This window comes from Mastigoproctus giganteus, chromosome 10 (assembly GCF_048544385.1).
Source record: "Mastigoproctus giganteus isolate SK-2022 chromosome 10, ASM4854438v1, whole genome shotgun sequence".
NCBI classification, from domain to species: Eukaryota; Metazoa; Arthropoda; class Arachnida; order Uropygi; family Thelyphonidae; genus Mastigoproctus; species Mastigoproctus giganteus.
Window position 1 is genome coordinate 23,592,967 of NC_143584.1, and position 24,578 is coordinate 23,617,544.

At 37.7% G+C, this 24,578-nt stretch overlaps 1 long non-coding RNA gene across 1 annotated transcript; it reads left to right on the forward strand.

Moving 5' to 3' along the window:
• The first annotated feature begins 632 nt into the window (after nucleotides 1-632).
• On the forward strand, nucleotides 633-22,744 carry LOC150078869 (uncharacterized). Its single transcript, XR_016547563.1, has 4 exons — nucleotides 633-730; nucleotides 10,750-10,867; nucleotides 11,203-11,318; nucleotides 22,664-22,744. It is a non-coding gene; the product is annotated as an uncharacterized LOC150078869 (long non-coding RNA).
• The last annotated feature ends 1,834 nt before the right edge of the window (nucleotides 22,745-24,578 follow it).

The following is a 24,578-nucleotide window of genomic DNA, read 5'->3' on the forward strand; positions in this document are numbered from 1 at the left end:
AATGATAACATCGATTTTACATTTAATCCGTCTATGTATATTGATTTTGCCCTTTACACTATTTTGTTTATCTAAATTTGGTATACATTTTATTTCCAGTTTTGTATTGATTAATGCTGTTTTGTATTGATTCTCTATAATTCTCAGCATTCTTAAAGTCTAGGTGTAGGGTCTGCATGCCCTGTGAGTGAGAAGTCTGTAAATAAATAATTCACCCATTTTTATTAAATTTAACCATCATTAAATATGGGTTATGCTACCTCTTTCCTAAATACAATGTCATATTTCCATCATACTACGTTCAATGATTCATACAATTAATTGCATAATACTGAACTGAAAGTAACTAATATATCTGCTGTGCTTACGCCACGATATTAAATAACCCTCAATTTTTGAACTCATTCATTACTAACATCTACTTATTTTATTTTCCAGAGAGATGTCTAAACGAGTGCAGTGGTTATTTGGAAATGGGAGAGAAATTTCAATACGCTGCCAATCTGCTAAAATCGTCGCTAGTGACTGGTGTCGGTGAAATTGTGACCACTACAAACTGGACACGAAAAATAATCAAAATCGTTATTTTGTGTGCTTGTCTGGGAGGATTTTTATATCAGACAAATGAATTCTTTTCACTCTACTGGCAATATCCCTGCTATGAAGAAAGAAAAGAGGAATTTGTAAATGAAATAGAGTTACCAGCGATTACAATATGCAATGCCAATCCGTAAGTAGCAAAGCATTTTCTTAATTTTCTTTCCAATTTCAAGTTGTTTCAGTTTCAAAGAGTCAAAAAATCTCTTTCTACGGTATATCTCACCAACATACAAGCACTAGCGCAATACAGCATCGAGCATATTTTTCACTGCACGAGTAATGAGATTTCCTTCGAATTAATATATTATCCTATATTGTGTGCTGGGTAAATACAAAATGCACATTGCAGACAATGAAAGACTGCAGGATCCCGACATTAAGGTATTAAGATAAAGGCACCTTTCGTTTGTCATATCTAAAAGGCCGCCGTAGCCTAGTAGTCAGGCGCGCGGTTGCATAAGTACACGTGTCTTGAGTGACCGGGGTTCAAGCCCGTGACTACTGAATATGGTGCTGTTTCTTGTATTCTCTTCTTGTGAACTCCTCTGACCGTTTGGTCGTCCCGGAGTATAAACAGAAAATTTATTTATTTAAATACTGACTGTCTCCTAGACATGCCCCGCGACCAAGAAGAATGGTACGGATGCACAGCGTCTGTTAGTGAGTGATTTAATAAAGTGATAGAACAAAACTGTACTACTAACTTTGTCAGTGCTTGTGATCTTCTAGGAGGTTTCCACATCAACGTTGTGCGGGGTGGGCGGCCAGGATTTTCCTGGCCGGCGAAGAGAAACCGGTGCCGTCGAGTACGGCCGAACTGAGGTAGAAAAGGACTAGGGTTTCTGTGTTTTTAACAAGTGAACTAGAGCAGTCAGTGTTTTCGCGGAGTGCGTGTGTTTATCTTGTGAATATTGAGGAGTGTATCTTGGCCCACAAATATATTGAGGGTAGTATTAATTTCTGTTAGAATTTGGGGTGGACTAGTGCATTATCCGTGTCTTCACGGGGTGCTGACACTTTCTTGTTTGCGAGTCAAGCGAGTAACTTAATAGCACAGGTTGTTATCATATTGTCTGTATTATATTGTTTTATTTCTGCTGTGCCCGTGGCTGTGCTGCCATTGGGTTAGCGGCCTGTGAGCATGTCTGAACCGGAAGCGTTAATTATTGATTCCTCTCCACCTGGAATGGAACCTGTTCCTGTCCAGTCTCAGAGAGATGGAGCAAGCTCATCCATTGAGGGTGAAATGGAGGTTACAGAAAGTATACAGCGTTCTGGAACCAAGCGAATTCGTGTCGAAAGTGATAATGAGGATGAGGTAGGAGAAGTGTTCAGGGAGATTAAGGTTGTTCGGAAGGAGCTTCATGAGTATATGTTTAATGACAGTCATAAAGTGAATAGAGCAGCAATGAATGCTATTCTGGAATTTTGGGACGTGTTGGAATCGAAAGCTATTGGACTATATGTGGAGAATCAGGTTCTCAAGGCAAGATTGAAGGAGAATGATTCTACAGTGTAAGTAAAAAAGACATTTGCTGAAGCATTAAAAGTGGTAGGCAAATCGCCAGAAAGAGTGGAAAAGGAAAAACATGTGTTGTTTATTAAGGCTGATTCGGAAAAATTCAAGACAAGTGACGAAGTAAAGACTGAGGTTTTGAAGACAATACGTCCAGAATTGCAGGACATAAAAGTGAGGAACTTTCGGACAATTCGAGATAAGGGAGTGATGATGGAGTTCGACTCCCGTCACGATATGCAGTGTCTGATTAATTGTCAGAAAGTAAAAGATCAAGGAATGAAGGTGGAAATTCCAAAGAAAGCGGGTAGTCGGATTATTATTTATGATGTTGAAGCTGATATAGAAAAGGAGCAATTTCTTGAGCAATTATATTCCAAAAATGGATATGAAACAGGAATGGACAAGGAACGGTTCTTAAAGGATATCACAGTGAGGTCTGTGGCTTGAGTTTTAGACAAAGAAACTAAGAATTGGATATTGGAGGTTCCAGAGAGACTTAGGAAATTCTTGGTGGAGAGGGGACGAGTATATATTAACTGGTGTTCTTATAAAGTGAGAGAGATAATGTTTTTAACCAAGTGTTTTAGATGTTTGGCGTTTGGACATGTTTCATGAAATTGTAAGGCCAAGCTGGTGTGTCGGCATTGTGCGGGAGAGGGCCATCTTTTTAATGACTGTCCTAGGAAGCGGGATGTACCAACGTGTGTAAATTGTAAGAGGAAAGGTGGGAGCGCTGACCATTCTGTTGGGAGCAAAGAGTGCCCTGAATATTTGAGATATAAAGAACAAGTTAAAAATAAACGAGGAAATGGATAAAAGTTTTGATTATAATAAATATCAAAAGTTGAAATTGGTGCAAATTAATGGTCAACGCTCTTATCAGGTTGCGTTGCAGCTGGCTGTTAGGACAAGAAAAGAGGGTTGTGACCTGCTCCTTGTACAAGAGCCGTACAGGGTAAATGCCGACCAGGCTAGCCGGGTGGGTAAAGTGCTTGCCTGGCAACCCAAAGGTCGCGGGTTCGAATCCCGCCTCGGGCTTGGATCAAAGTACTGCAAAAACCTTGGGAGGTGCATTATGGCCACAGAAGCCGATGCGCCAATAACTACCAAAAAAAAAAAAAAAAAAAAACAACAGGGTAAATGAAGTGGTGCGAGGGTATCCACTGGATTATAGGGTGGCACAGCACGGGCATGGTTGTCAGGCTGCTGTGATCGCGTGCAACCCTGACCTCGTGGTAACACAGATCCAAGGATTGACCTTCACGCATGGTGTATGCGTGGAGGTCATAGGTTCTTTTGATAGTGTTTATCTGGTAAGTCTGTATTGTCAGTTCAGGGATAACCTAGGAGTGTACTTGGGGTACATTGATAGAATTTGTACTGAGCTCCAAGATAAGCGAATAGTGTTTGGCATTGACTCCAATGCTAGCTCTGTGCTGTTGTATGCCAATGAGACTGATCCAAGGGGAGTAATGATGGAAGAGTGCTTAACTGCAAATAGGCTCTGGGTCGTGAATCGTCCGATGAACTTAAGTACGTTCTCAACAGTAAATGGCGAGTCGAACATTGATGTGACAGTATGTTCGGAAAATATGTTAGATAAAACTCAGGGTTGGGAAGTGCGAGAGGGATGGACGACAAGCGACCATAGGGCTATAGTATTTGAATTACTTATGTAAACTCTAGAAGGAAGGGGATGAATCAGATTGGTCCACTTGATATTGATGGGTCAACTGTTGATGATCCTGCTCAGGTAGCTAACAAACTAAATGAATATTTTGCATCGACATTAACACATGAGGAGTTATTCAGCGAGGGGAATGCCAGAGGTGTATTCAACTCTGGCAGTAAGCTAGAGAATCTTGTAATAACTGAGAGTAAAGTGGAGGAGAAATTGTTGAAGATAAACACAAGAAAGGCACCTGGGGTGGATGGAATCTATCCAGTTATATTAAAGGAGGCAGCAATGGAAGTAAGCAAACCCTTAGCCATAATTATGAGAGCTTCCTTGGACTCAGGGGAGGTACCCATGGACTGGAGATGTGCAAATGTGATCCCAATTCACAAAGGAGGATCAAAGGCTGACACAAGTAATTATAGACCTGTGAGTTTAACTTCTGTTCCCGGAAAATTAATGGAGGCACTGGTTAAAGAAGCACTGCAGGATCATCTAGACAAAACTTCAGTTATAGCTCAGACACAGCATGGTTTTGTTAAGGGGAAGTCTTGCCTGACCAATTTGATTGGACACTATGATGCAGTCACAAAAGAACTGGATGCAGGGAATAACTTTGATATTATATACTTGGATCTTAGAAAGGCTTTTGATACTGTTGCACATGGAAGACTGCTGCACAAATTGGAGCAGTGTGACATTGGAGGCAAATTGCTGCTATGGATAAAGGGGTGGTTGAGGGGGAGAAGACAGAGTGGTAATCAATGGACACTGCTCAGTGGAGTCCCTCAGGGTTCAGTATTGGGTCCTTTATTGTTTTCTGTATTTATAAATTATATTGATGATGGTGTATCGAGCTTAATGTCCAAGTTTGCAGACGATACGAAGGTTGGCAGGGTTGTCAAGGACACTACTGACACTATGCTGCTGCAACAGGATCTGGAAAGGTTGAGCAGATGGGCTGAGAGGTGGCAAATGAAGTTTAACATTGACAAATGTAAAGTACTACATATGGGAAACAGCAACCCCAGAGCAACGTATCAACTCTGTGGTACTACACTGACAGTGGTAGAGAATGAAAGGGACCTGGGGTGGTTGTGCAGGCAGATATGAAGTTCTCTGAGCAGTGCAGACGGGCTGCAAGAGTAACTCATGGTGTATTGTCAATGATATATAGGAATTTTTCTAGCAGGGATAAGGAGGTGATTATTCCCTTGTATAAGGCAATGGTCAGGCCACACCTGGAGTACTGTATACAGGCCTGGAGACCTCATTTCAAGAAGGATGTAGAGCTGCTGGAACGAGTACAGAGAAGGGCAACAAGATTAATGAATGGAACAAAGGGGTGCTCTTACGAAGAAAGGCTTAAGTTTTGCGAATTACAGTGTCTGGAGACTAGGCAGCAGCGAGGTGATCTGATAGAGGTGTATAAAGCCTTGAATGGTTTGAGCATGCTCAATGCTAATGGGATTCTTCCTCTTGCTCAGAATAATCACCTGAGAGGGCATAAATTCAAATTGAGGAAAGACAGATGTAGGATAGATGTGCGGAAATTTGCCTTTAGCCAGCGGGTGGTTGGTAGGTTTCAGACTTCCATCCCTTGTCGTGGAAGTTGATAGCCTAAATAAGTTTAAGGCTCGGCTGGACAGGTATTTCGAACGAACAGAGGGGTGAAGTGGAAGTGATTATTTATTTATTTATTTATTTTACTTTAATTTTTTTGGCTGATGCTGCATAAGCTTGCTTTCTTGCATCAAATGCCTCTACTAATGCTAATGCTAATGCTAATTGGTGGACACAGTACGGAGTGATGTGGATAGTAGATCCAGCAGATTGGTTAGAAAGTCCCTGGACTGTCATAGGCTGGTTAGCGGTATCCAGAGTAGATTGCGAGGGAGGGATTGTGTGTGGTCCGGCGGCTCAGTTAATGAGAGAGCGGAAATTTTAACAAAGGTTCTGAGGGGAGCCTCGTACGGCTCCATGATAAAACAAAAGAAAAAAGTTAAGGTCTGTGCCTTGGTGGAGTGGGAGTCTTGAGGCATCTAGGAGAGAGGTGATTAGGCTAAGACACAAGTATCAGCGTGCAAGACGCTTGGGATATGAGGATATGATGGTATACAGGCGACAATATCAGGATAGGAAAAATAGATATGTGGGGGAGATTTGGAGGGCAAAGTCTCAGACTTGGCAAGATTTTGTTCAGGTAGATGGGAATAAAGATCCTTGGGGTCTCCCCTACAAGATTATGATGGAAAAGGTACATGTTGAGCAAATAGCGTATTCTATTCAATTAGAAGGATCCGAGACAATGAACTGGGAGGATTCTATGATTAGAATCTTGAATGTCTTATTTCCAGGAGATAATGCTCAAGACGACTCACCGGGCCAGGCATGTACTAGGCAGGCAAATTTGGATTATGTTGCTAATGAAGAGGAGGGCGATTTCACACTGGAAGAGCTTAGTAACGCCTTGATGTCGGCTAAGAAAGGAAAGGCTCCAGGCGGTGATGAAATCTTTATGGAGGTTTTACAGAAAATGGCAAAAAATTGGTCCTGGCTATTGCTCTCAGTATTTAATTCTCAGTATTTAATTCTTTTATCCAGATTGCTGGAAAAAAGCGACCTTGAAGTTTCTATTAAAAAATAGGGTTAAAGATGTGGCTAACCCTGGGTCATATAGGCCCATAGCCTTGTTGTCGGTGTTAGGAAAGACGCTGGAGAGATTGATGATAGGCAGAATTAATAAAAGATATTGGGAAGCAGGGCTGAATTCTCAAAAACAGTATGGATTTAAGGCTGGCAGGTCGACCGAGGATGTCTTGTCGGAGGTGCTGAGAGTCATTAAAAATAGTCAGAGTCGATATATATTGGGAATATTTGTTGACTTAGGGGCGCCTTTGATCTCTTGTGGTGGGAGAGTATATTGCCAAGACTTAGGCAAATGAGATGCCCAGGAAACTTATATAGGCTGATGCGTAGCTACTTCTCCAACAGAATAGTGGAGGTGCGGAATAAATTTAGAGTGGTAAATAAAGTCATAGAGCGAGGTGCGCCACAGGGCTTGATATTTGGGCCTGTGGTTTGGAATCTCGTGCTTCATGAAATTTTGAATGCGGATTGGGGTGAGGAGGAGATAGTGGCTTACGCAGATGATGTATTAATCATGGTTCAAGGTGATTCCAGGCTTAGTCTGGAAACAAAAGCACAGCTTTGGAAAAGTTGGATGACTGGGCTCTCTTAAATAAGTTAACTATATAAAAAGAGAAGACAGTTTGTATGTTACTTAGGGGCAGATTGAGTGGTAATAGAAATCCCACTGTAAGGGTGAAGGGGCGGTCCCTTAAATATTGTACTCAAACCAAGTATTTGGGGATAATGTTGGATGAGCGACTTAGTTTTGTTCCCCATGCGAAGTACTTGCATGAGAAGGTGAAAAAAGTATATGGAAGAATCAAAAGAATTGTACGAGTTGAGTGCAGTGTTGCCAACTCTTAATAATATTTCCCGCTAGCCGCATACTCAAAATCCGCTATTTTTAGCACTTGACCCGCCAAATTTTTTGAATTTTCATTTGTTCGTACTTTGTAGTGAATAAAAACAAACAAACAAATAGTATATATAAATAGTTATTTATTTTTCTGTTTTTAATATAAAATCAATATCTAAAAATCTAAATTAATTTCGAAATTCAATACCTCCTCATCATATGCTTCTTGTGTACCTATTTTGCGAAGCACTTCTTCAGGTAAAACATAATTTTTACAACACTTTTCAACTCTTTCGAGCCCGTATCGTACTGATAAGATTGCATTAACCGTGCCAACACTCATTCTGTTGCGTGTTTTGTTTTTTACTAGATTTAAGTTGCTGAATATTCTTTCCACATCTGCATTGGATAATGGCAAAATTAAAATACCCAATGCAAATCGCTAATTTCTTTAAATGGATTTTTACCGCTTGCATCTCGAAAAATTTGAAACTTCTGACCAAAACTTCATTGTATTGTTGATGTTTTCCCATTTAACGAGAGTAATGTTTATATACTTTTACTCAATTTTTTCAATTTCTACTTCAGACAATTTTAAGTTTTGTAATAAATTTATCAGTGGTTCTTTTTGTTGCTTTAATATATTGTTAACTGAGATTAATGATATTTTTTCTAATTCTTTTATGTTGTCCAGAAGGCGTTGGTTTAATTGTAGATACAAATCAATCAAGAAATTACGACCTCTCTCTCTTATTGCCGTTTCATCTGATAAGTTTATTCATTATTAACTCATTTATTTTTCTTTCAAATTGGTAACCTAAATATGGCTTAGGGTCTAAATAATTATTAATGTCTTCTTCTATCCTTTCAATATGTGTATTTGGTAAAAACATTTTATTGGCAATCATCGACAATAGCATGTTTAAATCATGTAGTAATGATGTAGGATCGGCAGTATTTGATTCAAAAGATTTGTTTACTCTTTGTACTTCAGATAAGATAGATTTTAAAATAAAAGATATGCTAAATTACTTTCATCTTTGAACATTGAATAAAGAAGTTCTGCAGTATAACATTTGTCAGTCAAACGAGTTATTTCAAAATAGGCTTTTAATTCAATATACTGTTCTAAAATTCTTGTTATAGCAACTTCAATGGATAACCATCTTGTTTGACACGAATGAACTATCTTTTTCGGATCTGCACCATCGTTTATGGCACTGTATAAATATTTAAATTGATTTTGTTGGCTGGTGGATTTACTAAACGCACGATTTTGCATTGCACGAGGGTTGCTAGGAATACAACTATCGTGCTATACGAGGACTGACTATACTAAGATATTATTACACTGTGGTTATTAGAAATAATTATTACTTATTACTTATTGCTCTGTGGTTATTAGAAACGTTGAAAGAGATGTCGGTAATTCGGATCGCATTTCTTGGAAGCCAAACAAATAGGACGAAGAAAAATTATCCAATGCCATTCCTTCGCTGTTTCAAAAAAAGGCGTCATTAGAATTTTTTCCACATTTTTAGATTTGATTCAACAATTTAAAGCTATGACCCAATGATCAGGTCGTTTGACCGCGAGCGTAACTACGTAAAATTGTTGGGGTTCTCCTCAGGAAAATCCAGAATAATATAAAACCGATTCTTCGCTTTATAAAAAAAAAACTATGAAATATGATATCCCTACTATTTCAATTATGAATTATTTTTATTGTTAATTAAATAATTAATTGAACAATTAATTAAATATTTCTTAAATGAATATTTCTTAATATAAATGTTACATTGCCAAAATACATAAAATGCTGAACATTTATACTCTTCCCGCTAAAAAATCCGCTATCCGCTATTTCATATTTTTATCCGCTAAACCTGAAGCAATTCCGCTAAATCTAGCGGGAAAACCGCTAAAATGGCAACACTGGTTGAGTGGGGTTTACGAGGGAAGGCTATAAAGTTGTTATATCAATGTATATATTTACCAATTGTCACGTATGCGTGCGGAGCGTGGGGAACGGCTATTGCTCATGTATTTGTTAGAAGACATCTGAGCGCCTCACAAAGACTGGCATTGTTAGCAGTTTCTCGGGCATGCAGAACTGTGTCCACTGAGGCTTTGCAGGTTATTACAGGAAAAATGCCAGTTGATCTGGTGATTGCAAAGCGGTTTTCGATATACCATATAAAGAAGAATTCTCCTGCAGAGTTATGTAGTATTAGGGCTTGTCCTGATGAGGGAAAAACTTATGGATTGCGGGATTTGAAACTGGAACGCAGGCGATTCCAGAGAGAAATAGAAGATGTATGGCGGAGCCGGTGGGCACAGTCTGATGCCGGTAGGGATACTTACCAGTTTCTTCCTGATGCCTTGACATTGGTGAATAAAGAGAAGTGGTCTATGTTAGGAGTGTTTCCGGCTATGTTGATAACTGGGCATGGACTCAGGGTTAAGTTGCATAAGTTGGGACTGAGGGAGAGCAATAGCTGTGATTGTGGACAGCCAGAGTCTAGTGAGCATATGTTATTGAGATGCCCTCTCTATGAGCAACATAAGGAACGATTAAGACAAAAAGTTGGTGGAGGGATATTGGAGCCGTGCAGGCTCCTTAGGAACCTAGCAATTTACAAAGAATTTTTATATTTTGTCAATGAAGTGTTTAAAATTAGAAATGTATGGATGATGTATAATGTTATAAAGAAATTAGATTTTTAGAGAAATGTTTAATGGTGCAGAAGTTGGTGTTTTTTATGAGAGATTTTATTCTGGAGTTTATGGGCGTATATACAATTGATAGTAGATGACCCACCTCCCCGCGGTAGGGGCGGTAACTGTTCCCACAATAGCTAAATTTTTTAGCTGGTGGGAGCAGGCTAAGTGGTCGATTTTAGTTTTTCGTTGACAAGTGGTTGTTTTTAAATTTAGTTACTTTTGTTGATGAGCGTTTGCTCGTGAAACAAATTAGTATAATATGATGATGATGTCTCCTAGACATGCGTCCAAGGTGATCACTTCGAAGAGAGCCAATAAAATCACAAGGATCCAGCAGGACTGAGACTCATGCAGCTCAAAAGGTTCTGCGATAAATTTTAAAACTATTTCTAACCAATTAGGCTTGCACACCATATGAATTCATTAGAAATATTGCTAAACATGCGATTCAGGAAGGTCTACAACACTCATTTAAATCACTTCAAAAAATTCTAAAAATCTCAGCTTTCCTGAAAGTAAACATCAAAATGATGTATCGAGAATTCTCCACCAGAATTCCTGAGGCTAGGGTCATTCTAGCAATTGCGCTAAGAGGCTAGAATGATCTAATGAGCACTAAAGTTGGAAAACTGAGCCGTTTATTACCTTTACTTTGCATATGACAGAATAAGAGCCTAAGCTGTTTGAAAAGAAACAAGTAAACAATAAAGAATGGACTGAAAAGTGATGATTCTTATCTTTCAGGGTTCCGAGAAAATCATTCTGCGAAAAGAATCCGAATCGGTGCGAAACCGTTCAAAACATCACCCTGTTATGTGAAAATCATCCACATTTCTGTAAGGAGAATCCACCAAATCTGTCAGTAAGTATTTTAAATTAAACAAATTTATTAAATATGGTGTTTAAAATAGTAAGTCACAAACTGACGATACCACGCGACATGAAATCTTAATACCTTGAAAATAACGTAAGAGTCAAATGAAAACGTAGACGCGTATCATGCATCCAATAAGTTAGTTTGTTAGGAGAACTGTACACAGTTCTGCAAACAAATCTACCTGATTGTGTGGTTTGGTTGTGAAATTTTATATTTTATCGTCCATTTTATTTGAAATGATTCTAATTTTAACCTGGTTAAATAACTTTAACTTGCCTGTTTTTTGAATTATAAGCTCAGCTTCATTTCTCTTCTTGCAGTTTCCAAAGAACACCGATTTTGATTATGAAGATGTGAACGAATTTGGATATGGATATGATGACCTTATTTATTCATGCAATCTCCACGAAAAATCGTGGATTAGCTCATTATGCAGGTATGATTTGGTGTGTTTTAGTTCCCAACGACTTATAACGAATCCGGAAGAAGTTAATTTATAGGCATTAATACACATGTTGATCATTTAATTTGCGGAATGGTAACGCCACCTACAACTACTTATGTTTCGGCAAATAGTTGGTAGATGGAGAGTATGTATAATACGCTGATAGCTGCAAGTACTAACATTTTTTTGTGGTAATTGCAAAGTGAACTTAAGTGAAGTACTGTGAATTTTTTTTTGTAAGCTGTGTCCTTAACTTACACACAATCACGTGAATACTACTCTAAGAGATTGACATTTTGCTGCTTAGCCGACGGTGTGATTCTCGTGGATTTTGCAATTTACTCTTGAGGGCGGAAGAGCCTGGCAGACCAGGTCAGGAATCTACAACCACAGATTCTCAACTTTCTTTAATTACTGAAAATTGCAATTTTCTTTAAGCGGCTGCCTCCATAAACATCTGCTTAGTAGCTCCTAAAGACTACTCAACCCTTGAGGTCCTTAAGGCTGTCAGGTATTTCAAGCTGGGCTTGCTACCTGGGAGTATAAAACGCTGATGGAACTGATATTCAAGTGATACTCAAGCGAAGTGGACCGACTTTTGGCGAAGTTAGAACGTTCTGTGACAAAATTCAAATTATTATATTAGGGCCACGCGTAATTTCTTACATATACCCGTATATATATATTATGTCTGTAAATTGCGTGTGTTCTCTAATCGATCTGCCTGTTTTGCTGGACGAAAAAAAATCCCAGTTTCTGGGGGAGGAAAAACCTTGCTATCTTCGCTCGAATAAGTATTTTCTGTAAAGAATATTGCGATTTTCGTCAGCTCACAATCTTTGTTAACAGGTGTCTACAAGCAGAGCCGTGCAAAAAGTACTTGGGTTCCGGATGTACAAGAGGTTAAGGGGCCTCGTTTATTTATAAACTTCGTTTACATCTTTTATTTTTAAATTAGTCTGCAACTTACTTTTATGTGAAATTATGATGATTATGTGAAATCTTTAGCAAAGGATGCAAAGAAAAAAAGCAAAGTTTTTTTTTACTTAATTTAAACTTTTTCTTTTCTTATTTAAAATATCGATTGTTTGACTTTTGACGATCTTTCTCAGGTTGCTGACGAACTGAATGAAATCTATATTCACACATGAAGAAGTGGAGGCCACTAGTTTATCAGACCCAAACAGGGAGCTAAATGATTTTGTAAAGTGAAAGAGAAATTGTTAAATTTAAACATAAGAAAGGCACCTGGGAGGATGGGATCTATCCAATTAAATGAAGGGAGGCAGCAAAGGAAATAAGCAAACCCTCGGCCATAAATATAAGGGCATCTTTGGATTCAGAGGAGGTCCCCACAGACTGAAGTATCGCCAATTTAAAAAGGAAAATCAAAGGGTAACAGGAGTAATTACAGACCTGTCAGTTTAACTTCTGTTCTGGGGAAAATAATGGAGTCGCTGGTTAAAGATACATTACAGGACCATCTAGACAAGACTGCAGTTATACTTCAAACAAGCAGGGGTTTCTTAACGGGAAATCTTGTTTGATCAATCTGATAAGACGAGGAACTGGATGCAAAACATTATTTTGATATCATATACTTCTATTTCAGGAAAGCTTTTAATACATAAAACACTGATGTATAAATTGGAGCATATTAAGGGTTGTTGTTTTTAGGAGCATTAGCAACTAGGGCCATATTGCTCCGGGAATATGCGGTGGTCATTCCCTGACCTTTCCGCATCCTCCGAATTTGGTGGTGACGGGCTCGAACCCCGGTCTAATCAAGAAGCGTGTACTACGCACTGTTGCTCCTTCCCACCTGGCTACGGAGGCGCAGCATATTAAGGGTAAGTTGCTGCTATAGATAAAGGGATGGTTTTATCCATAGCAGCAAATTGCTACGGATGTATGCATGCGCATATGCATATATATATATATATATTGAACATTACACGTGCTTGATATTATAGGTTATTTGATTAAATTGCTTTGTTTTGATCAATTTAATCCATTTATTTATTTTCTATATAGGTGTTAAATTTAAACTTTTCTATATAGGTGTTAAATTTAAACTTTTCTATATAGGTGTTAAATTTAAATATAGGTGTTAAGGTGTATAGGGAACAGGAAACCAGTTAGCATGTGTAGTCTAACTTCTTCCTGGGGGTCAGTACATGTAATGCAATGCTAATAATAATAATAATAATAATAAATATTTCAAACAAACATTAAATAAACATCAATTCAATGTCAACTAACATTCTTTTACCTGGTCATCTACCCGCTACTTCATTGGGAGCTTTGAGCGGGTCGATAGCCAGATTAAAGGAATGTCTCATAATTACCCGTTTCTGTTATACCTTTATCAGTTTTGCCTTTATAGTGATATTTTTATTTTATACCTAATTGATTAATTCTAGATAATCTTTAATTCAGTTTATAGTTTAAATTTTAATTTTTAGAAATATTTTAAATTTTATAATCGGAATCAGCAAACTGGTATGGGTGATACAAAGCCCAACGGGTAGATATCTGATTTTTACTTACGGCCAGTTGTCCTGTGGTGGCCTGTCCCGATGTCTGTTTGTTTTTATTGTCCGATCGGTTTTTTGTGCGCAGCCGCGCCTATTGTTTGTTATGGCGTGATGTTGCTATTGCTGTGGGGCGATATAGTTGCAAGTCTGAGAGGGTTGCCGGGGTGGGGGGGCTGAAGTCGGGGGGAATTCTTCTGAGTTGAATTGATGTGTTTTATGTATATACATATATTTATATTAGAAAATTACGTTGTGATTAATACTATTTACATGAATTTGATATTGCTATCCCTTGGGCAGGGCCGGTATAGCTTTTCTAAGGCATAATGGCCCGTATTGTCCTAGGGGATAGCTATTTACATATATACCTAAGTGAATGTTTACCTTGTGTCTCCTTTTGCTGTTTAGATTAAATGTGTTCTTTGTATGATGCTATTTTTCCAGTTTCAAAATTTTTGGCTTTCTTAAGTTTTCTAGGTTCTAATTTTGATGGGTGGGTTAGTATAGGATGACGGATTACAGTGCGGTCAGAAGACGAGCCTCTTCTGAGCGTAATAAATCCGGACCTCAATTTAGGTAGTATTTATCCTGCTTTTTTTAATTTGATTTAGACTTTTTGGCTTCTGATGGTTTAAAGCTGTTTTATGGTGTATTCAATAATTTTATATGGGCAGATGTTGGGGTTGATTTCTGATGTTCTTATGTATGGCCGCTTTAATGTGGTGTTTGCTGTAATTGTCGGGTATATTGTTTTTGGTGAGGGTTTTTAGTAGTTTTTTAATTGCTTCCGTTGCATTTTCTGTATTATTGCATATGTTTATTAATCTAGTTGTTTGGTTCCTAATTGTGTTTCCTTGTATGTGCTTAGCAATGTTGCTATCCCAGTGGATGAGCTTTATGGCTGGGAAGTTGAAGTAGTCTCTTTTGTCATAATGTTTAGTGTCGATATTGTCTTTGTTGATAGTGATCTGGCTGTCGAGGTAAAAGGCTTGTAGGTTGCTGTTTGGGTTGGTACGTTCAATGCTAAGGTCTGTGGGGTATATTTCCTGGGCTAATGTTTCGAAGTTGTCGTAGTTGATGACTAGGACGTCATCGATATATCTATATATGTTGATTTCTTCTTGGATGTTATTTTCAAAATGGTGTAAGTAAAGGTTGGCTATTGCGCAGGAGCAGCACGATCCCATGGCTATTCCTCTAGTCTGTAGGTAGATTCTGTTACCCATCATTACGCAGTTATTTTTGACGTTGAGATTGATTAGATCGTGCCAGTATTGTTTATTGCATTTCAAATTTTTTGGTGGTTTTGAAAGTAGTACAAGAGGACTTTAATTAGATTGTCATGTGAAGTGCTAGTGAAGAGGTTTCTGAAGTCGTAGGTGCTTCTGATATTGTTGCTTTTGTTTTGGATGTAACCTAGATATTTTTTTGTTGTTGGTGATGATTTTGGTGTTAGTTATTTCGCTAATTATAATTTTAAGTTTGTCTTCCAATAGATTGCTGGAAGGTTTTATGTAACTGCTTTTACCTGATGTGATGAACCTTTTTCCGGTGGGTATTTTGTGAAATTTGGGGATCCAGTAAATGAATGGGTATTTTGTAATATTATTATTATTATTATTAATATCAATTTATTTCCGAAGAAATGTCCTTTTACAGCTATGCAGCTAGAGGACATGAGTTATATACAGAGAAAAAAACATAAAATACAGACATATGCATTGCATACAGAGCCAGATACAATATACGGCCTTAAACAGCCACTGGTGAAGATACAAAAACATAAAGTTATAACAAATACAAAAACATAAAGTTACAACAAGTACAAAAACATAAAGTTACAACAAGTACAGAAACATAAAGTTACAACAAGTACAGAAACATAAAGTTACAACAAGTACAGAAACATAAAGTTACAACAAATAAAAGTGCATCCGGATACATCGAAGCGTGGATATTGCGGTATCACAGAGAGTCCACCTAGAGCATGACTAAGGCATACATGTCTGCAAGAATGGAAGATCTGTAGGTTCTGTCCTTGCAAAGTTTCTCAGCGTCTATGGCTAATCTATTAAATATTTGGAAGGAGTTGTGTGGAAACATGTTGTCCAAGGAGGACATGCTACGCAGCTTCGATCTGTATGGGGAGGTGTTGGACTGGCATCTTCTCCTGTCGGACGGTCTGGCGATGATATCCCAAATATCGGGTGACCTCAGTTTTCCGGATAGAAGCTGAGAGAGGGTAAGAAGGTTCCTAGAGATGATGTGATACCTCCAAGGAAGCGTATTAAGATTGGTGACCAGAACAGATTTTGAGATTGTAGGTGTTAGCCCGGCAACCCTATTTAGCCATTTCAAGATCCAGAATTCCAGGGAGAGGAACCTGGCTTGGTATGATGAGGGTGCTGAGGACCATATAGTCGAGGCATATAATGGAATTGGGAAAATACAACGAAGAATGTATTTGATGATAAGGTCCGGGTTATGGAAGTTGGAGATCTCTTGTTTTACTGCCCATAAAGCCGAATATGTTTTCGTTCGAGTGGCATTAAAGTGAGGCAAGAAGGTATTTTCAGTTTGAGTTTTTTATGTAATACTATGATTTTCTTGCTGATGCTGTTTGGTGTAGAGTTTATTTGTTTGTATGTCTCACTGTGGGTCATTTCTTCTGTAATTGTGTCTATATAAAACTTTTTGCAAATTATACTAAAGTTGTTGTTGGCCTTGTCTGTGTTTGTTATAACGAATTTGCTTTTTAGTTCTTTCGTCTTGTGGTTAATGTTTTTTAAATTATATTGCTTAACGTAATTTTGTAGTGTTAAGACTTCTTGGAATTTATTCATGATTTTTTTCTGTGGTATTGTTTACCCGTATTTGGAATGCCTCTATAGGTGTGTTAAATTTGTATGCAGTTTTGAATACGAATTGTAGCAGATCCTTGTATATAGATTTTCGTGTGCTAATTAAGTTGGTTGGGCTATTGGGTCTGAATTTGGTTCCTTTTTCCATGATTTATTTTAGTGTGTGATCCTCTATAATGCTAAGGTCGCCTGTGATGATGTGGTTATGATGTGGATCTATGTATTTTTTATATTTCTTATCTCGGCAGTGGCAAGTTTGCTCTGTGTGGTTCATATTGCTAATAGTGTTTTTGTAGTTACAAATTGTTATGCCTATCGGTTTTGTGAAACTATTTCTAACTTTTATGCTAATGTTTTTGATGGTAGGAACTTCTTAGTGTTATCCATAATGCCATGGATGTTAACATGGTCGAATGTCCGGTTCAGGAATTTGATTGTGCAATATTCTTTTTTTGTTCTATCTGTGTAATCCGTGCCGATTCTGAATTTGAATACATCTTCTAAGGTATGGTTGAGGTGTATGTTCTGAATGTTGAGCTTTTGGTGAACTCCGTTTAGTGCTTTTAGTTTACTGATTTTTAGCGTAAATAGGGTGTTGTGGATGTTTTTAACATTGATGGGGTCCGTATTCCATTCTGTACTCATCACAGAATAGCAGTAATCCATTCTGTGATGAGTTTTTCGAAGTCATTTAGGTTTTTTTTTGTTTTGTGTTTATTATCTTCGTTGTTTTCTTGTCTAATTTTACTGTTTTATTCCATTTTTCTGCCAGTTTTTGTTGAGCTGAAAGATAGTGTATGTACATTGGTCGGGGTTGGTGTATGTGAAGTTTCTGCCATTGAATCTGTTATTAAGTCCGTATGGGTATAGGACTTTGTACATTATTATAAACATGTCCTCCATGTTTTCTCTTTTGGTTGTATTTTCTATTATGGCTAGGACTGCAATAGTTATATTGGTGAATTTCTGTTTTTGAAAGTGTTTGTATTTTATTTCGTTGGTGTATTTGTCTCCGGTGTTGGCATTGTTGCCTTTTGTGTGATTTTCTCCATATTTCGTTATCTGTGATCGGTGTAGGTTTATGCTTATGTGTAGTTCTGTGCTGGTTTGTCCTATGTATTGTATTCCGCATGCTTTACAAGTAATTAAGTAGATGATGTTTTTTGTGTGGCAGAAAGTTGGTGTGCTATCGTCATTTTGTTGGTGTACGCTATGCATTTGTGGACATGTTTTGCAAAGTTACTGCTACATTTTTTAAATTTTAGTTTATTGTGGTGTCGAAGGATTTCTCCGTAGCTTTCTTTGTATGGGAGGTTGTGGTGTTTGGATTCGCTAGGTTTTGTGTTATTCACTTGTGGTGTGGCGGCATATAGCATTCAATGCTATATGCTTCATAAGCACTCAATGCTTCATAAGCACTCAATGCTATGAAGTAGCATTGAGTGCTACTTCATAGCATTGAGCAGATGACCAGGTAAAAGAATGTTAGTTTGAAATATTTATTATTATTATTAGCATTGCATGAAGTAGCGGGTAGATGACCAGGTAAAAGGATGTTAGTTGACATTGAATTGATGTTTATTTAATGTTTGTTTGAAATATTTATTATTATTATTATTGGCAGCATTGCATTACATGTACAGACCTCCAGGAAGAGCTTAGACTACACATGCTAACTGGTTTTCCTGTTCCCTATACACCTAAACACGTATATAGAAAATAAATAAATAGATTAAATCGACCAAAACAAAGCAATTTAATCAAATAACCTATATATATATATATATATATATATATATATATATATATATATATCTTGTAATACATATAATAGATAAAAACACACGAAAAGCCAAAGGCCAAAAAGAAAGAGGGTCAAATTAAAGAAATTAAAAAGGTAGTAGTAACCTGTAAAATAAAAATTAAATTAAATTACATCAGAATGTCAGATGGAGGTAACGCCAGCTTGCGTCAGGGAAGTACAGCAAATATTCGGGGAAGTACAGCAAATATGCAATTAAATATACAATTATATCTGATGTCAGCCAAAGTAAACAGGTGTATCTGAAAGCAGAACAATGAACACAACTGATAACAATAACAAGAGATCCAACAGATAAACATTATATAGATTCAAAATATTAAAATCATATGTTAACCTAATGCATACCTCTACAAAAGGTTGCCGGTAAAACAAATAATAAATAAATTAATTATGGAATAGGAAAATAATAGAACAAATAATAATAATAAACTACAATAATTAGATTAGAGCTAGTCACTTTGCAGTTGAAGAGACGAAGCAAACTTGTGGATGGAGTTCATCAGTGATTCAGTTGTCAAAAAAGTCAATGAGAGAGTCATTGCTGATTTTCTGATTCTGCTCAGTGAACTGAACCTCATAAAGTCATTGTTAGCAGAGTCAAGGCGAAACAGTGTAAGGTTCCTGACTTGTCTGCAAATGAAATGAAAATGAGCATTTAAGTTGATTTTGCTAAGGATATCAGATGCTTCATAAGTTCCAGTGATTACTTTGGCTAGAAGGGTGATGTCAGCAATAACTTTTCTAGTGCACAGAGGTCTCAGATGAAAGTAATCACACAGCGATTCATAATACACTGAGCGATAAAATAGATGATAGTAATAGTAATACAGGCATGTGATGCATGAAAGCAAGCGTATGAGCTTATGCAGTATCAGCAAAAAAAAAAAAAAAAAAAATTCACACAACCATTCCCTCTAAATGTTTGTCCACTTCCTCCTTAAATTTATTTAACCTATCAACTTCCACAACGACAGATGGAAGTTTGTTTCAGCAATTAACCACACGGTGGCTAAAGGCAAATTTCCGCACATCTATTCTACAACTGTCTTTCCTCAATTTGGATTTATGCCCCCTTGGGTTCGTAATCTGAACAAGTGGAAGAATCGCATCAAAATTCAGCGTGCTCAACCCATTCAAGGCCTTATACACCTCAATCAAATCACCTCACAGGTGCCTAGTCTCCAGCCGCTGCAATTTGCAGAACTTAAGCCTCTCTTGGTAAGAGGATCCCTTCATTCCCCTCATCAGTCTTGTTGCTCTTCTCTGTACACGCTCAAACAAATCTACATCCTTCCTAAAATGAGGCCTCCAGACCTGTACGCAGTACTCAAGGGTGATTACTTTTTATAAGGGTGATTATCCCTTATATAAAGAGATAATCACCTCCTTTTCCCTGATAGCAAAATTCCTGTATATCATTGACAAAACCCCATGACCTGCTCTTGCACCCTGTCTGCATTGTCAGAAAACTTCATATCTGACTGCACAATTACTCCCAGGTCTTTTTCATTTTCTACCACCCTAAGTTTAATACCACACAGTTGGTACGTTTCTCTGGGGTTACTTCTACCCATACGCAGTACTTTGCATTTTTCAATGTTAAACTTCAGTTGCCACTTCTGAGCCCAAACGTTCTAGATCCTGTTGCAGTAGAACACTGCCATTACTGTCATTAACAGCCCGGTCAACCTTTGTATCATCTGCAAACTTCAACGCTAAGCCTGATATACCTTCATCAATATCATTCATAAATATACAAAACAACAGTGGACCCAACACCGAACCCTGTGGAACTCCACTAATAACATTAATCCACGAAGAGCAACGTCCATTTATTACCACCCTCTGTCTTCCCACACTCAACCACCCTTTTATCCATTGTACCAACTTACCCTTAATACCATTCTGCTCCAATTTATACAATAGTCTTCCATGCTATATGATATGATATCAAAATTATTTTTTGCATCCAGTTCCTTTGTAACCAATCAAATTTGTCAGACAACACTTTCCAGTAACAAATACATGCTGTGTCTGAATTATTGCTGCAGTCTTGTCTAGATGATCCTGCAATGCATCTTTAACCAGTGACTCCATTATTTTAACCTGAACAGAAGTTAAACTAAATGGTCTGAAATTAGTCGCGTCACCCTTCGATCCCCCTTTGTGAATTGGGGATACATTTGCACAGCTGCAGTCCGTGGGGATTACGGAACGAAAGGTAATAGACAAAATTCTTTTGGACTGCTTCAATTTTGTTATTATGAGATCATCCTTGGATTCAGTGGGTACCTATGGACTGGGGATGTGCTCATTTATCCTCAATTCACAAAAGGGGATCAATAAGTGGGGATCAATGAGTAATTACAAACCTGTTGGCTTAACTTCTGTTCCAGAGAAATTAATGAAGTCACTGGTTAAAGAAAAAGCAGGAACATCTACACAGCAATTCTTAGTAATACGGCAGTCATGTCTGAACAATTTCTTTAGATACTGTTACACAATAACAGAGGAAATAAATGCAAAAAATAATTTTGATATCATCTACTTAGCTTTCAGGAAAACTTCTGATACTGTTGCACATAAAAAAAAAAAAAAAAAAAAAAAACTGCTGTACAAATTGGAGCAGGGCGGCATTAAGGGCAAGTTATTGGTATGGATAAAAGGATGGCTGAGTGGGACTCGACACAGTTGTTATCGATGGACGCTGTTCTAATTGAACTAACGTTATCGGTGGGATCCCTCGGGATCCAGTGTCTAATTTAATGTTCTTTTCTATGTTTATTAATGATACTGATAAAGGCATGTTAGATTTAATCTTAGAGTCTGCAAATGATACCAAGGTTGGCATGATGGTTAATGACAGTAATCAAGGTATGCTACTACAACAAGATCTAGCAAAATTAGGCAGATGGGTTGAGAAGTGGCAGTTGAAATTTAACAATGACAAATGCAAGGTACTGTATACAGGTAGCAGTAATCCCAGAATAACATACCAACTGTGTGATACCATGCTCATGTAGTGGAGAATGAGGAAGACCTTGGGGTGGTAATTGTGCAATCAATTATGAAATTCTTTGAGCAGTGCAGACAGGTTGCTACGGCAACTCATGGGGTTTTGTCAATGATATACAGAAACTTTGCTAGTAGGGATAAGGAGATGATTATCCCATTATATAAGGCATTTGTTGGGCCATATCTTGAGTACTGGATACAGGTCAGGTAACCTCATTTCAGGAAGAACGTGGATCTGTTGGAATGGGTGCAGAGAAGGGCAATGAGACTGGTGAGGGGAATAAAAGAGTGGTCTATCAAGAAAGGCTTCGGTTCTGCAAATTGCAGCTTTTTTTGGTAGCTGCGAGGTGACCTGATTGAGGTGTTTACGGCTCTAAACAGATTGAGTAAGGATTACTCAATGCCGTTGGAATCCTTCCTCTTGCTCTGACTACACGTATGAGGTGGCATTAATTCCCACTTAGGAAGAATGGTTGCAGACAGTTGCAACAAACTCCATCTGGAATTTTTTGAGGCGGGTAGTTTAAATAAATTCAAGGACGAACTAGGCAATCGGTTAGAAGGGATAGACAGGTGATATGGGAAGAGTTGGCTGCTTTTTTTTTTTTTTCTGCTGATGCTGTATAAGCTTGCTTTCTTGCATCATTCATTGGCTACTAATACTGATCTTGAGGTTACCATGACTGCATGCTTATGATGTTGTCAACATAAGATGCTGAAAGAGAATTTCTCACAGTGGAAAAATAGGTCTTTTATCCTGTGATATTTTTAAAGTGAATGCTCATATTTCGTAGTTACAAACAAAGTTGACCTTACGCGACATTAATTTCTGTGACTAGTACTTTATTTTTATATACTTATTTATTATTATATATATATTTTTTCATAATTATGTGTTGCATAACTTCTGGCAGGATAGTTTCCTTTATAAGGATAACTTGGATTTTTATGAAATAAACGAATTACATTTCAAGAAACCTGGAAATTTGAAATTATTTCTTTACTGGAATCCTACTTTACATTACCCATATAATATCAATAATTATTCTGTTCTTTTTAGCTATTTTGTGACAAATACCGCACATTTGTAATACTTAGATATTTTGGTGGAGCAACTGAATCATTCGTGATAGTACGCTCTCTTCGTGGAATCAGGAAGTGCATTACATTTTTCTCTAGACGAAATTGGACTTCACAAAAGACGATTTCTGTTCATTTGGAACCAGGTAAGATAGCCACTGATGGATTCCATATTCGATAATTTATTTCGTTTAAAAAAAAAAAATCAATAAGAATAATGACTAAATATACTGTCTGGCCACTTCATTAGGACCATGTAATTTTTTATGACCCCTTCATCCCACAGATGCTGAAAGCGATTAAGATACAGTATAGGGAATTTCAATTGCCAGAACAGCTGTCTAAATTCCCCCTTTTTCCCTAGTGTTCCTTAAAATACTCCAGTACCCCCCTCCAATCAGGATCCACAATAATATTTTCGGATACACGTTATCGTGCTGAGGATCAAGGAAACTGTCATATTCACTTGGTAGCCAGTGGTTCCAGGAGACCGTTCCCTGTAAAATTCCCTATAATGTAAGACTATTAATGCAATTCAGTGTGCCAGCCCTGAAGGTATCCGTAACTGTGCTGTTGTTTGAATACTTGAAATAACCGCAGCCTTGGAACACCGAACAAGAGTTAATGTAACGCTTTAGAAATTTGTAACACCTTGGAAACGCAAAAAAACCCAATGGTGTTATAAAGTGATGATAAGCATACGCTACACTGGTGGCCACTTTATTAGGTACACCTAACTACCTAACTGATCATACCATTATTGCAGTTATGGGCATTGCAACAGTCCTCAATTTATCGTGTTATTACTGACTGAAATAAAGATATACACCGGTGTTCAAAGAAAGTGCATCACCTAAGAATTTCACATTTCTAACCCTTTTTCGCGATGGTATGTTACATTAATGATTAGCATCACAAATAGAAATATAAACAAAAGATAATGATTACTAGTTAAGGCAAAACTAAGTAATATTTAACAGATGCTCTCAAAATATTCCAAAATGAACATTTGCAACATTTATACAGTTTTGGTAAACACGACAATTATGGCTGAAATGTTATCAGAAGCCCTCAATTTGTTTCAGTTTATCTTTTTAAATGGCAAAGTTCACCAGGTGCAAACTAATATTTAGTTGAACCGCCTCTGGCCCTGATGACAGCAGCACCCGTAGAGGCATTCACAACATCAATTTCTGAAGATAATTAACTGATAGTTCTTGGTACAAACACGAATTGTGGCTTCCTGAAGTTCACGAAGGGTCTTTGGTTTCTTTGTGGCAACTGCAGATTCCACACGATGCCAACGGTTCTCTATATGATTCAGGTCCGACCTGTTTCCTGGCCAGCTAAGAGTTGTAATGGACCGTTCTTCCAACCATGTTTTCACCTCTAACAAATGTAACCACATTATTGTCGAACCTCTGATGCAGAAATGAAACTAAAGTTACTACAGAAGTGCCTAGTTACACTTTTCGCCAGATGACAAGGAGCAGAGTCGTCCTGAAAGATGCAGTTACTTGGCAGATTGAAATGGTCTCTAATGTTCGGCAGCAATTTGCCTTCCAATACAGCCAGGTATTCATTGGCATTTACAGAACCTTTTATAAACTGCACGTGTGACATTCTCCGCGATACGAAATGCACCCCTATATCATTTGCCTCATAGGAAATTTCACTGTAGACACCATACAGTCTGGATGGTATTCTTCACTACGTCTACGGCGAATCGTTTGTCTCCCATCAGAGCCATGCAAGTTGAATTTCTTCTCATCCGAGAAAATAACTGACTTCCACTGCTCGGGGGTCCATTTTACATGCTCCTTACACCAAATTAATCGGGCCTTTTTCATTTTTTTGTCTGAGGAAGGGCTTCTTCTTAGAACGACGGGCTACAAGTCCATTTTTGAAGAGGCGTCTTCTGACTGTTACTGCA